Below are 13,209 nucleotides of genomic sequence, written 5' to 3'. Positions count from 1 at the left end.
AGTCGCATCGATGTTTCTTAACGCTTATGGGCCTAAGGGAGGGAGAAGAATAGGAGAGGAGGCAGCTCAGGGTCAGTGTGGACAGGAGAACAAGCCTGTGGTCAGAGAGACTCGGCCCCTTCCTAGCTATGTGGCCCCGGGAGTCACTCCACCCTGTTTACCTCAGTTTCCTCATCTGTAAAATGAGTCAGAGAAGGAAATGGCCAATTGCTCCAGTATTTCTGACAAGAAAACTCCAAATGAGACAACATGACTGAATAACAAGCTGACAAAAAAAATCAGAGAAAGTCACCATGATGTCACCTAGGTAAGACAGAGAACATATCTCCCCAGTAGCATTTATACCTATATCTACACATATGTAAACTACATATATAACTACAATAATTCTTGTTATATGACATACATCTTATAATTTTCTATATATGTCTGTGTATGTATGCACATTTATATACATGTACACTTCAAATAATGTGAAATGTAAGAAAAATGAGATCTGGAGAAGAGATCAAGAGGAGAAAACGTAAGAATAATTGGTCTATATGAAAAATGTGACAAAAAAAAAAAAAAGAACCTTGATTGACACAATAATGCAAGAAATAAACCAAGACACTTGTCTTGGAATGGTAGAATATGAAGGGAAAATAGAAGTAGAAAAAATCCACTGATCACCACCTTAAAGAGATTTTTTGTGGAAAACAGATAGAAGCATTATTCTTATCTTTTGGGGGAGGAAGGGAAGGAGAAAATTTGGAGCTCCAAATTTTTTAAAATGTTTAAAATTGTCTTTATAGATAATTGGAATAAAAATATTACTAAAACTAAAAGAAACCAACTCATTTAAAAGGAACCTGAGAACTTTACATTGTTAATTTTAAAAAAACTTAAGAAAATTTTAATTGATTTTGTTTTTATATCACCACAATTTTCCCTAGAATCCCTTCCTTTACCCTTCTCTCTGAGCCCTCTCCTGAAACAAACATTAATTTTTAAAAAAAGAAGAAAAAATCAGCACAACTAATCAATATTTTTCCTTACAAAGTTAACTTTTGAGGGAATTCAATTATATAATTACATTGAACTCCCCAAGGGTATGGACAGTTTCATTTTTGCCTCCATCCCCCCCCCTCAGTATCCCCTCCCCAATCTAGCACAATGCCTCCAATAGATTAGACCTTTGGTTTCTGGAAGAACAAGCTCTGCTAAGCCAGTAAGTTACGGACTTTAGTTCAGCTCTTTCTATATCAGGGGTCTCTGCATTGGGAAATTGGGTCCAAGGTGAGTGGAGCAGGGACAACCAAAAGGACCAAGAGCAGGAGTGTGCTGCTTGACCTTGACCATGAAATAGAAAATTGGTAACAAATGTGTCCAGGTAATCAGAGCAAAGCCTGAGCCTCCCTACCCCTCATGTCCCCTTTCTCCTAGATGGTGTCTGGCTGCCCAGCCACGAATTCCTCTTTCCAGAGGTTGTCTTTACATTTTGTTGTGATGGCTCCGAGCCACTTTGCTCACATCCTGCTGGCTCCACTTGACTTCCCCCATTTCTCTAAAATTGCCCTTTCATCATTTCTTACACCACCACACTATTACATGACCGTGCTTGGTCATTCCCTATGACTGACCAGGAGTCCTGACCAGTTCTAACAATGATCAAGAATGCTAACTAGTTCCAACATAAGTTGGCTGATAAATGAATGATTTTAAAGTCAATGAAATGTTTGCTCTGTGCCAAGATTGCCAGCCCTGGAGCCTCCCTGCTCTCCAAGAGCTGACTCTAATGGAGTCGTCTTGGGCAGGTTTCAGCTGCTGGCAAGTGGGCCAAGCGGAGCAAAGCAGATTCATGCTTTGAGAAACAGAGGCACAGGATCCATGCCTGATCCATTTATTAGCAAGGCTAGTAATGGCCAGTATGAGATCCCAGGCCCCTTTGGAATGCTGCATCATTTGTCAGGGCTGAGGTCCTTGGAAGGCAAGTAGCATACCAATGACAGCTCGACTGGCCAGTGATGCAGCCAGGGGGCTGACCAGTTCCAGCCACACCGACCAACGGCACCAACCTGTCCCAAGTCACTGAACGATGGAACCAAGGGTCACGTTCCAAGTCACACTGACCAATGGCGTTGCCCAAGACACAGAAAAGCCCGAGTTCAAATCTGGCCTCAGACATTTACAGTAGCTTCACTTCTCTTTGCCTCAGTTTCCTCAAAGGGAATAATAACAGCACTTATTTCAAAAGGTTGTGAGGAAGATTGATAAAACAAATTGCTGAGCCTGGTGCCAGGTGCTAAGTAAATACTTAATCCTTTCCTCTTCCCCGGGTAGTCTTAAGCCACAATGAACCACTGCTCAGTTCAGACTGACCAGAGTTACTCACTAGTCAGTCACTACTGTGTTAGCCCCCCCCCCCCCAAACAGCACTGCTCCATGATGGCGACCAGTCTGCCCAACACTGACCAACCGGTGCCTGGACCCAACCATGGTGACCGAAGGGACCCAGTGTCAACCAGTGTTGAAAGATTTTTAGAGCTAAAAGTAGCTTGTTCAGCCATAACTCCCCAAAGGAGCTACGCTTGTGCCTTTTCCTGGGGAGGGGGCTCCGCCTGCGCCTTTTCCCGGGGAGGGGGAGGTTAAGTCTCCTCCCTACTGATCATTTCACAAGAAGACGCCTGTCCCGCCCAAGGAAGGCGGCCCCTTGTAGGGGCGTCCAAGGCACTGCACAGTCGGGCGGAGGCAGCTGCTGAGCTGGGCCACTTTCTAGGCTCCTGGGGCTCCGAGGCCCGGGCCCACCTCTGAGGGATGGCGGGCGGCCCGGCCTGGCTAGATTTCCCTGCCTTGGCACCAAGGGCGGCTCATGCTGGGCTGGCAAAGACCCGGAACATTCTGGCCTCCCCGCACCGGCCCAAGGCGTTGTCCAGCCCGAACCAACGGGGCCTCGTCACTCGTCCTAGCAACGGGCCCCGACCGCGGCCAGGCCCGACCTCAGACCAGTGGCACTGACCCTCCGCCCTCGGACCTCTGACCCTCCCGCCCTCGGACCTCTGACCCTCCCGCCCTCGGACCGGTGGCACTGACCCTCCCGCCCTCGGACCTCTGACCCTCCCGCCCTCGGACCGGTGGCACTGACCCTCCCGCCCTCGGACCTCTGACCCTCCCGCCCTCGGACCTCTGCCTCCCGCCCTCGGACCTCTGACCCTCCCGCCCACGGGCCGGTGGCACTGACCCTCCCGCCCTCGGACCTCTGACCCTCCCGCCCTCGGACCTCTGACCCTCCCGCCCTCGGACCGGTGGCACTGCCCCTCCCGCCCTCGGACCTCTGACCCTCCCGCCCTCGGACCTCTGACCCTCCCGCCCTCGGACCGGTGGCACTGACCCTCCCGCCCTCGGACCTCTGCCCCTCCCGCCCTCGGACCTCTGCCCCTCCCGCCCTCGGACCGGTGGCACTGACCCTCCCGCCCTCGGACCTCTGACCCTCCCGCCCTCGGACCTCTGACCCTCCCGCCCACGGGCCGGTGGCACGATCGATGCAGACCCGGCCCGCGGACTTGTGGGGCCACGTGAGCGTCCGTCAGCGCTGGCCAGCGGTGCCTCCCAGTACCTCGGACACACGGGCCCAGAACTGAGCGCGCATCAACACAAAGTCCGAGCGTCTTCTCCAGAGCCCGAGCCGTCCCGGCTCCTCCCCGTCATCCCCTCTCCCGGGGGCACCTGGACCTGTCCAACCTCCCGCCGGGCTGCTCCATTGGTCGCCTCTGGTGCCCGTCGTCAAAGGCGCCACAAAGCCCGCCCACGGTCCCCATGGAAACAGCGGGGGACGCCAACCTCGCGGAGGACCGGGGCGGGACGACGGCGGGGGCTGCCTACCTGGGACCATCGCCTAGTCGCAGGTCCGGGCCCGCGGGGACGGGGGGCGGGGGCCGCTCCCTGACCTCAGCGCCCGTTCCGCGGGGGCGCCTGCGCGAGGCCGCGAGCCGCGCTCGGGACGGGGGCGGGCTGCGGGGAGCGGGTGGTGGAAGGGAGCGCGCTGCCGCCATTGGCTACAGCAGGTGCCACTCCCGGGCCCTGGGGAGATGCTCGCCCTTGTTACCTTGGAGACGGACGGTGGGCGGGCCAGCGTGAAGGACCTGCGGGCGACTGTCCGGCGCAGCTTGGGGAGAGGCATGGGGGGGCCGGCCAGGCAGCCTCTCTCCCATTTGCTGCCGCAGGTGCCAGGCCGGAAGGAGGAGCTACTCGCGCTCGCTGTGGGGCCGAGCCTGCCCAGGGGGCGGGGCTGCTCTGCCCCCCCATTAACCCCGCCCCCTCCCTGTCCTCGTCCTGCCCGCGTCCTGCGACCGGAAGCTTTAATAAAGCGCCTCCTGCTGGCCAAGGGTAGCAGGGCAGGGTTTGAGAGGGGGACACGCAGGACTTGGGGACCGCTAACCTCCCGGGGCGGGGCGGGGCGCACGCAGCCCGGCGCGCCGCCCTTTGCTTAGTTCGCTCTTCCCTCCATCCATCCTTGCCGGCGTTCCCATCTAAAAAGGGCGTTTATTGGGTTTTTCCTTCATTTGTTCGCTCACTTATTCATGTGGGGATTAATTTATGAGCTATCATTGCATTTGCCTATTCATTCATCCGTTTATTCACCTCTTCACTCTTATTCACTTATAAGGACATTCTTCCCTTCGTTCTTTTATTCATTGTTCATTCACTCATTCATCTATTCATCGTTCATTCACTCATTCTTTTATTCATTGTTCATTCACTCATTCATCCCCTCATTCCTTCATTCATGCACATATCCATTTATAAGGACATCCCTTCCTCCATTCTTTTATTCATTGTTCATTCGCTCATTCTTTTATTCATTGTTCATTCACTCATTCATCTATTCATTGTTCATTCACTCATTCTTTTATTCGTTTATTCACTCATTCTTCTATTCATTGTTCATTCACTCATTCATCCCCCCATTCATTCATTCTTGCAGGGATCCATTGGGGGAGGGGGGTTTCATGGTTCTGCCATTCATTCTTGGTGCTTGCAAGCCTCCATACCAGGGCTGGGGAGGAATCTCCTTTTCCTGCCAAGGGCAGCACCCTTCCTAGGCCAAACTAAGCTATCAGCTTACAAGTCGAGGGAGGCTGCGGTGCTTGGCTTTCTGCTGATCGTTGCCCGCAGAAGCCTCAGCAAATGATTTCCGAGGGCCTTAAGCCCAGACGGTCCTCACCCCTGCAATATATATTTTAAGTCCCACCTTGTGCCATATCCTGAACCAACTGTTGGGGGCGTTGGGGGATGGGCCTAGACCCCCGCACCCAGATTGACTGATCAGAGGCTTCTTTAGATACAAAAGGGAAGCATTTATTTGGTTCTTGCAAGGAGAGCCCCAAGCACGCCTGAGCAGACCTAGAGCCTCTCCGCTCCCATCTCCCCCAGCATGTGCTTGGCCTAGTGAGCCAGAAATGGTGAATTTGGTTAAATAGCAAAAGACGGATTCACTGGATGGATTGAAAAGGAAGTAACCTCTGACCAATGGTCAGCAATGGGTCTACTTCCTGTGGGTCACAACACTTCCTGGAGCTTAGACCTAGGGTCTGACCTTTTGTGCCCCACAACCCTGAGAATAGGGATCATGGGCAGGCCTGCGGGCCTGGGGTCTGGCCCATTCCACCTCAGACTTTTTGAGAAATCTTCGCCTGGTCCCACTTAGTCCCCCTCTTTTTCACACCTTTGAAGCTTTCTCACCCCAGTCCTGATCCATTCTTTCCACCAGGACATCCTTGTTACTTGGACTTTCAGGCTGGCCCCTCTCTTCAGTATTAACCGTAACCTGCCCTCCACCATTTAAACCAATCCCCGCCATCAGTGGAAGTTTTCAGGAACCATTTTAGTCAAGAAATCTGAACTATTCTAGTGATCAGGTGCATAAGCAAGTGGGAGGCAGGATACTGCTGCTTAAAGCAGTGGGCAGGAGTCAGAGACCCCGCTTCCACCATCTCCCACCATCTGTTCTGGAAACCCAGTCATCCCAGACCAACAGATGCGCTGCCAGTTACCCGCAGAACCACAGCCCTGTGGAGGCCCAGGGCCTCAGGGCCATCCTTCCCACCTCCAGCAGTCCTGACCCAGACTCACTTGGGACAAAGGGACGAAGGTCTCATCCTATGGAGCTGCCTCAGGCTGATGAGGGGCCTAGAGCTGTCCCTGCCCACCAGGGGTCCGGACTGAGGAGGGGGGATACATGACTTGTAGGCAGCGTGGGGGGCCTGAGTGTCAGAAGCAGGCATGGAGATTGCAGGTTGGCCAAGGAGATGGAATTCCATGGCTTGGAGTCTGGAAGAAACAACTCTCAAGTAGGTTAAAAATTCCAAGACCAAACATGAGCAAAAGAAAAAGGATAAACAAAAGGGGAGTTAGTATGGAGGTTACTGGGGATGGTAGCCAGGAACCCCACCCACAGGAAGGCTGGGGAGATGAGGCTATCAGGAATGTCTCTCATCCAGACAGCTTTTCCTAGGATAAATACCAATGAATGTTTTCCCCAAATAACTGCTTTTGGTTCCTCAAAGGAGTAGGGGCCATGGGTGGCACAATGTGGCCTTCAGGGAATATGATCTCCCCCAGCAGAAACCCTAGGGCCCTTAGGCTTCCAAGGGAAGGCTTTTACCCGATTAGTGCAGGTAAAGCACGGAAAGCAGTTGGAACCCCTGCAAGGGGCAGCTGATCTGTAAGCCTGCTTCCCTTCACTTGAAGTTCATTCCCCTTTAGGAAACAAGGAACCTCTCTAGGTCCATGGACAGCAGTAATTGTTCCCCTTCGTACTTAATGGGGGAATGTTTAGCTGTTAAAAATCCCCTTTCTTTCCCTGCAGCCCCATGAGACATGCAAAACATGGAGTCAGTGCAGATGTTCACTCTCATTCCTTTCCCCAATTCTAAAGCTCTGATCATAACCTCCCACCAGTGGCCCAGGACAAGCTTAGGGGCTTCCCCAATTGGAAGGGCTATGGCAGGGAGCTCTAAGGCAGGGGGTCACCCCAAAGACATGGATTTCTTTAAGAAGTAAGCAATGGATCTGGGATCAGATTCCAGAGACCCCTAGGACCTGGCCCATCTTCCATCAGTGTACAGTGTCAAAGGCTCTGGGCAGGAGATTAATGTGCCTTCCAGGTCCCAAAAATCTTCATCTGAGCAGGGTGTGCTGAGATTGTCTGCTCCCTCTCCCAATGAGGAGGTGGCCCCAATACTTAGGCAAAGGGGGGCCTTCAGGCAAAGAAACCTTCACCCCAGGAAGCAAGAGAGTTTAGGGCTCTATGGCAACAGCCAGAGAAGCCTCCAGGGCTGGGCTGCAGATCAAGTTGTCATCTACATACTTCCACTGAACACTAGCTCTGATCACAGAAATTTACTGTAAGAGGAAAAAAGCCAAGACCTGATTATAAAATAATATAATCAGGCCAAACTGATTCTTCAGGGTCTCAGCATCCATGATAGGATAAAGCTCTGACAACCTCCTGTAGTTTCCACCTCATAGCTAGACCCCGGGGGAACGACAGAAATAGAATTGGAAACTGAGCCAGAAGGATCCCACCTTAGGCAGAGGCTAAGGTGGTCCTCCAGTTCTGGCCAAATAGGGTTCCCTCTGAGGAACTTAAGGCATATTTCTTTCAGATGGTGGATCACTGACTTCACGATCTGTCCCACAATCATGCCCAAATTTGAACCTCAAAACAATGTTTGTTACGTTCCAAGAGATTTCATCTCAATAGCAAATTTCACCAATGAGGGGCTTCAAGTCTTAAAAATCATGTGCATAACTAATCAAAAACGCCTGCAAAACACAGTCAAAACTAGTCAGGGGTATCAGGTTCAAATCCTGCTCTGGGTATTTCAAGAAATCTGTAGATCATATTTGTCATCATATTCATTAAACAAGGAGACCATTATGCATTTAAATAAATATTAATTTACTGAAGACAGATGGAGATCTTGGCAGAAATAATCATTTTCAGAGAACTTGTGATTCTAAGAAAGCTCTCAAAAGTTCCTTGTATTGCTAAGCAGTGGAATCTAAGATACAGCATCAAAGTCCTTGTCTTAAAGTGGCCATTGACTTGAAAAATAAAAAGACACCATGTAAATGTAAGCTATTTCTTTAAACAATAAAAGCAATTAATGTTAAAGTAATTTCATTTAACCAGCAAGGGGGTGGGGTGAGCTCCAGTGAATGCAGCTTGTTCTCTCGCTTCTAAAAAATGGGGCAGAAGGGGAGTTAAATCTTCCAAGCCTAAGACAGATCTTCCCCTTTCCCTTCCTCCACTCCACGTGGTCTCTCTCCATTATGCTTCCTGACTCCACTTCTCCTTAGAGCCAACTCTTTTAGGTGCTAATTAGGTACCAGGACCCAGATTGCCAGCCAAGGTCATGCCCCAACCTCATGGGCTGTCTCTTTCCCCTGGCAAATGGCAAACTCCACTAGGAGCTTGCCCTTTTCCACAAAAATCTACCTTTTACCAAAGATAATGGCCAATGTGAATTCCTCACATGACCAAACCCCAACTTTGGTGCCCATCATCATCTGGCATCTACATAACTCACAAAATACCTAACAACTTTAGATTTCAATATAACGACAAATAATTTAATTACCAATTTCACAATTTTCATAAGTGATACCCAAATGAACAAAAATGGATAAGAATCTCATGTAACTTGCAGTCATTTACAGTTTTAATGTACACACCAATTAAAAAGTTATTTTAAAAATCAATAATTTGCTTTGTGATATTCTAACCAAATGTTCTATTAAAATTAGCTTTTGCAAATCAATCTTTCTTGTCCCTTGCTCTTAAAAGCACCTCTTTTTTAAAAACTTTCATTCACAATATAACCAATATCTAAATAACTTTGGACCAAATTTCATAAAACTTATACATATGCCCAGAAGAGCTGACAAAATTTTAAAGCATAGCTCATCATTTTTACAAATTACCTATTATACGTTTTAGAAAGCAACATACATCATCTAATTAGAGGATACAAACATGTGACCCTCTAAGGTAAGCTATCAGAACTTTGTTTTAATAACCTATTTTTTTTTTACTTCAAATCAAATCAAATACAGATTTAAATTTCCAATAGTAATATTTTAATATTTCCACGCAAATTTCTAAGTTCTTGTGCTTAAACACACTTGAAATCCTAGCATATACCATTTAATAGTGATCATCTCATATAATTGTAAGAGATTCATCAAATAAAACTTCAGGTCATCTTGACCTCTCAGGAAGGGCCCTAAGCTCAGCATCCTGATGTAAAAGCCAATCATTAGAATTTGTTCCTACTTAACAAAGTTATAGATTATCAGTAAACTCATTCCTTCATTGGGACTTGTGTAACTCATATCATTTCTCAGGGATAATAACCTTACAAAATAGTTTTCATGAAGTTTAACAAATTTACAATTAAAGAGGAATTCCAGAAAGACTCCTCTTCACTTGCTGTCTGTTTACTTTCTTTGATTTGATTTCAGCTTTCTTTGTTCTCTTTTACCTCCCCCCATTCAGAGCTGCATAGTCTCAGGTCTTCAGATTTTTTTTTCTGAGTCAGTTGGGGTTAAGTGACTTGCCCAGGGTCACACAGCTAAGAAATGTTAAGTGTCTGTGGCCAGATTTGAACTTGGGTCCTCCTGACTTCAGGGCTGTAGGTCTCTAGATCTTAAAAATGCAAACCTAATGAAGATAAGGCTTTACTTTCCCCCTCTGTGAATCAGAAACGGCTTGTGGACTAGGCTGTTTGTTTTAAAAACTGCCAAGTCCTTTTCTGCTTTTCCCAAAGTCAGTGCAAAAGGATTACAATTTATATAAAATTGCTTTTACTATCATATCTCAAATAACAAATTTCACTGAACTGGTTGAGCACGGTTACTTTCTCTCCCTCTCACCTCATTTGTCCACATGTCCCTGCTGCAGTCAGGAAAGGAGAGAAGGGTGAAGAGAAAGAGACTCTCTTTATGCACTATCTTCCTCGAAGAGGGCTTAATTTAGTTGAATTTGCTTCCAAATCACTTTACACACACACACACACACACACACAAAATTCATCTCAGTGTTGGTTTTGTATGTTGTTCACAACTAAAAATCCATGTAAACTTACCAATTATGAAGCAATCAAACCCAATAAAAAAGTTATCACTCACATAGCACTTGTTTCATGCTAAGCACTTTTGTAATCTTGAGATGATCAATTGCCAAACTCCCAAGTCATTGCTCCCAGAAATTAGCTGACTTTTTCTGCAGCCCCCAGCTTGGCCAGAGCTGAAGTCTACGGGAAAAGGCCAGGCCTTTCTCTGCCTCTCTGTGTCTGTTTCTGTCTCTGTCTCTCTTTAAACAAAATCTGGCTCACAGAACAGACACAACACAGATATTCTGCACACACAATCACAGACAAAAACTGCATGGAAGAGGACTGTCCCTTCCCCCCACAAAAGAAGGAAATATCAAGCACTCACTGGTGATATTAGGGTTTTTATTTGGCTCCAAAGGTTCAGTTTGGATTGCTCCTTCACTTCTCCCTCTGGAGAGAGTGATTCCAGTCTTGTGGCTTGAGATCCTGTAATATTAGGATCCCCAGGCCCGGAGGGGTCTCCCCATTCCAGCGGTCTTCCAGACGTCCCTGCTCTGTGCCAATGACTTCCTTGTGGCTTCTCCTTTGGAGCCTCGGGCTCCTGTTTTCTTTAGCCCTCACTGCACAGAGAGGGAGGCTGAGGGTTTGGTCTGAAGGACAGTCAGAGAAAACTGAACCTAGATCCGTCTCTGGGAAGTCATAGATCCCAGACGAGCCCCCCACAAACTCCATGGGCTGGGGCTGGGCCCCTTTACCTGCAGTGACTACAGAGAGGAAGTATTGATTCTCCTGGCAGGGAGAGGCCCCAGCTCAGCTGAGCAGACCCAGAGCCTCTCCACTCCCATCTCCCAGTACATGCCTGGCCTGGTGAGTGGGAAATAGTGAATTTGGGTTCATTGGACTGAAAAAGAAGTAACCACTGACCAATGGTCAGCAATGCAGTCTACTTCCTGTAGGTCACTTCCTGGAACTTGGACCTAGGGTCTGACCCTTTTTTCCCTAATAGGGATCATGTAACTTCCTGCCATTTAGCTTAAGGTCTGACCTCCATCTCATAGACTTTTGGAGAAATCTTCACCTGGACCCATTTGGGGATGTGCAAAGATAGTCAACAAATATTTATTAAACTCCTACCACATGCTAGTGATGTGACTGACAGGGAAAGATTTTTTTTTAAAAAGAGAGAGAAAAGAAAGCATTTTAAATAATAGATGTCCAGATGTCACAAACTCCTGAAAACCAAACCAAAGCTCTACACTTGGGCAGCCTTCCCTACTCCTGTCCCATCCTCACAGCCAGTGACCAGAGATCCTGTCCCAGAAAGGTAGGGTCCACACCAACAATGGCAAAACAGCTTCCCCTGAATAAGGGTGTTTTCTAGCCCCTAGTTATGCTAAGTGATGAATGAGCCTTGGAGGAAAAAATGACTGGGTCTCCTCCAAAAAGGTTTACTATGCTATAGGGAGGAATAGGACTTAATATTGGGGGGAACCTTTAGGTGATGGAGAAGGCCAGCAGGTTTCAAAGCACCAGGTGTTTGCTGGGCTCCCAGTCACTCCGCACCTTAGTGGAGGAGTAGGAAAGAATGTTGGGGTGTGCAGTTCTTAACTTTCATCAAGAAAGCACTTAAGGATTTCAAGCACCAAAATGATGTGACTGATGGAGGCAGATGATGTGCTTTGGTAAAAAGTAGCTTTATTTAGGAGAGATTGCAGACAAAATGAGGAGATTCATCAGGAAAGGTGAATATGAAGTAGAGTGGGAGAGCACTAGCAAGGAGAGGGATTTTGGTAATTAATGATGGGAATGACAGTTATCCAGTAGAAAGTTGGGGCATGCCCTTGGCTTGCAGTCTAAATCCTAAAAGGGATTCAGCACCCTAAAAGTGTTAGCTATGAGGACAGACCTCACAAGGCAGAGTGGGGTTAGGAGAGAGGGGAGGGGAAGGCAAAGAAACCACAGAGAGTCATGAAGGCAACATGCTAAGCTCCCGGGTTCCAAAGACAAGCATAAAGGCAGCCTCTGCCCCCCAGGGGCTTCCATTCTCTTGGGAGGTAGACAGCAATGGAAATCAAGTTCCACTTTTCTGGGTCCCCTCTCTCTAAGTTGCGTCCAGAGTAGCAAGTCCTAGTTCCAGATGTGTTTGGGGTTCAGCACCAAGTGTTGGGGTCTGGTCAGGTGAAGAATTGATCATGGTCATGATCATGATCATTCTCTTTGGCAAAAGGCAGGTTTATTTCGGAGAAAAGGTGACAGAATGAAGGGGTACAGTAGACACCGGGAATGGTGAATATGAAATAGAGTGGGGGAGCACAGTCAGAGAGGAAAAGGTGCTAACTAATAACAGTGGAAAGCAGGTCCCCAGGGGGACTCAAGATTAACCAGGAGAGGGAGCCCTGTTAGGTGGAGCCATAGAGAAGTTTAGAACCTAAGAGTTGGGGAGGGGGAAGACACTGTGGAGGATGGAAGAGGGGGGAGGGGGAGAGGAAAAAGACACCGTGGGCGTGGGGTGGGAGAAAGGCCATGGAACCCTGGGGCCTAACCCAAAGGGTTCAGCTAAGGTGGCGTGGGCCATCAATTTATAGGGGAAGTTCAACCTCCTGGGTTTGAACCAATTATGTTTCTGAGGACCTCCACAGGGCTGGAAGGTGGCTGCTTGCCTGGGGTGGGGGGGATTCCGTCAGAGCCCCCACGGACCCAGGACCCCTCTTCTGGCCACACCCACCAGGCTCAGCTGTTCATGGGCAGGAATGGGTGCACCCAGACTTGCTCTGCTCTGGGAGCTGACAGCCTGTCCAGGGCGCTCCCCCCTTTCTTCCCCACTCCTCCTGTTAGAAGGCAGGCTCCCTGGGGCCCGGCACACAGTGGGTGCTTTGGAAATACTTCCTGAATGATGGGTTAGGAAATACGATGGATGGGACCGTGTCTTGGCACTTTTGGCCAACAGCTGAGCGGACCGTGATCCCCATCAGCAGACTCTGTATCCCTGCCCCGGCCCTTCTGACTTGCTCTTCCACTGCTCATAACCCTCCACCTTCTGTTGGGAGGACTGATGGAAGGCCTTCTTGATCTCCTTTGGGTTGGGGGTCGCCCCTTCCCCCCACTCCTC

The 13,209-nt window shown here is 48.8% G+C and overlaps 2 protein-coding genes across 5 annotated transcripts in view; one reads left to right on the top strand and one right to left on the bottom strand.

Annotated features, from left to right (window-relative positions):
* The window catches only part of PFN4 (profilin family member 4), a 35,168-nt gene extending 31,188 nt beyond the window's left edge, over positions 1 to 3,980 (bottom strand). Inside the window, exon 1 of one of the 4 annotated variants that reach the window (XM_031949569.1) lies at positions 3,862 to 3,980. The gene's annotated coding sequence lies outside the window, so the exon portion shown is untranslated. Of the gene's footprint in view, positions 1 to 3,595; positions 3,679 to 3,861 lie in introns of those variants that run through there. The other 3 variants (XM_031949568.1, XM_031949565.1, XM_031949566.1) reach the window with 3 other exon arrangements.
* The window catches only part of LOC116421206 (protein FAM228B-like), a 42,409-nt gene continuing 32,955 nt past the window's right edge, over positions 3,756 to 13,209 (top strand). The window contains exon 1 of the mRNA XM_031949561.1: positions 3,756 to 3,884. The gene's annotated coding sequence lies outside the window, so the exon portion shown is untranslated. The remainder of the gene's footprint in view (positions 3,885 to 13,209) is intronic.

The sequence above is a fragment of the Sarcophilus harrisii genome, chromosome 2 (assembly GCF_902635505.1).
Source record: "Sarcophilus harrisii chromosome 2, mSarHar1.11, whole genome shotgun sequence".
Classification (NCBI taxonomy): Eukaryota; Metazoa; Chordata; class Mammalia; order Dasyuromorphia; family Dasyuridae; genus Sarcophilus; species Sarcophilus harrisii.
This window is presented reverse-complemented; position numbering and strand designations above follow the sequence as displayed.